This window comes from Wasmannia auropunctata, unplaced genomic scaffold (assembly GCF_000956235.1).
Source record: "Wasmannia auropunctata unplaced genomic scaffold, wasmannia.A_1.0 LD336053.1, whole genome shotgun sequence".
NCBI classification, from domain to species: domain Eukaryota; kingdom Metazoa; phylum Arthropoda; class Insecta; order Hymenoptera; family Formicidae; genus Wasmannia; species Wasmannia auropunctata.
The window spans coordinates 444,646-445,746 of record NW_012026837.1 but is presented as its reverse complement, the minus strand read 5'-3'; positions in this window follow the sequence as shown (position 1 = coordinate 445,746).

Genomic DNA, 1,101 nt, shown 5'->3' with positions numbered 1-1,101 from the left:
TCTCCACCGCGACATCGCAGAAAATCTCCGCCGCGACATCGCAGAAGATTTCCGTCGCGTCTACACAGAAGATTTCCGTCGCGCAGAAGATTTCCGTAGTGACCGTGAAGAAGATTTCCGTCGCGTCAACGCACAAGATTTCCGACGAACGGCTGATAGAAATTGCAGCCATGACGACGCCAACGGCTTCCACCTCCGGCATCGAGGCACAAGCCGTGTTTCTTCAGGGTGAAGTTAACCGGGTAGGCTTACGAATGCCCGAATTCACCCCGGCTGACTCGGAGCTATGGTTTAATATCATCGACCGTAGCTTCCAAGCCGCCGGCATCACCCAGGATGCAACAAAATTTGGATACGCTCTGACAGCTATCGGACCGCGCCACACTCTCGAGGTTCGGGACATAATAATAAACCCGCCTGCCGAAAACGCCTACGGCACGTTAAAAGCCGAGCTTATTAAGAGGCTCAGTCTGTCGCAGGAGCATAAGACAAGGCAGCTCCTCGAGCACGAGGAGATCGGCGATCGGAAGCCTTCACAATTCTTGAGGCGTCTCCGGAATCTCGCCGGCACCGTGGTAGGCGATGGCGTGTTACGTACCATCTGGCTCAGCAGACTTCCCTCGCACATACAGCCACATCTCGTGTCGAGAACCAACGACACTCTCGACCAGCTGGCAGAGATTGCGGACACCATTTTGGAGGCAACCAAAGCCCCGACCGCAAAGATCTCTGAGGTGATTCCCGCTACCGACGCAAACGCCCTACACCGTTTGCTGCTCGAGCAGATAGCGGCCGTGCAGAACGAAGTCGCAGAGCTGAAATTAAAAGAATTAAGAGAAGGCGGCAGAGACAAATTCCGGCCAAGGCCACGATCCCACTCACGTTCTGGGCAACGAAGAAGATCCGCCTCAGGTCCATGTTGGTATCACTGCAGGTTCGGACAAGCTACAAAGAAATGCCAACCACCATGCAATTTCCGAAGGACGGGAAACGCGTCGACTCCCCAGTAATGGCGGCCGAAGGGGAGCTCGGAACGACGCGCCGCCTATACGTCATGGACCTCGACACCAAAATAGACTTTCTCGCAGACACCGGTGCCGA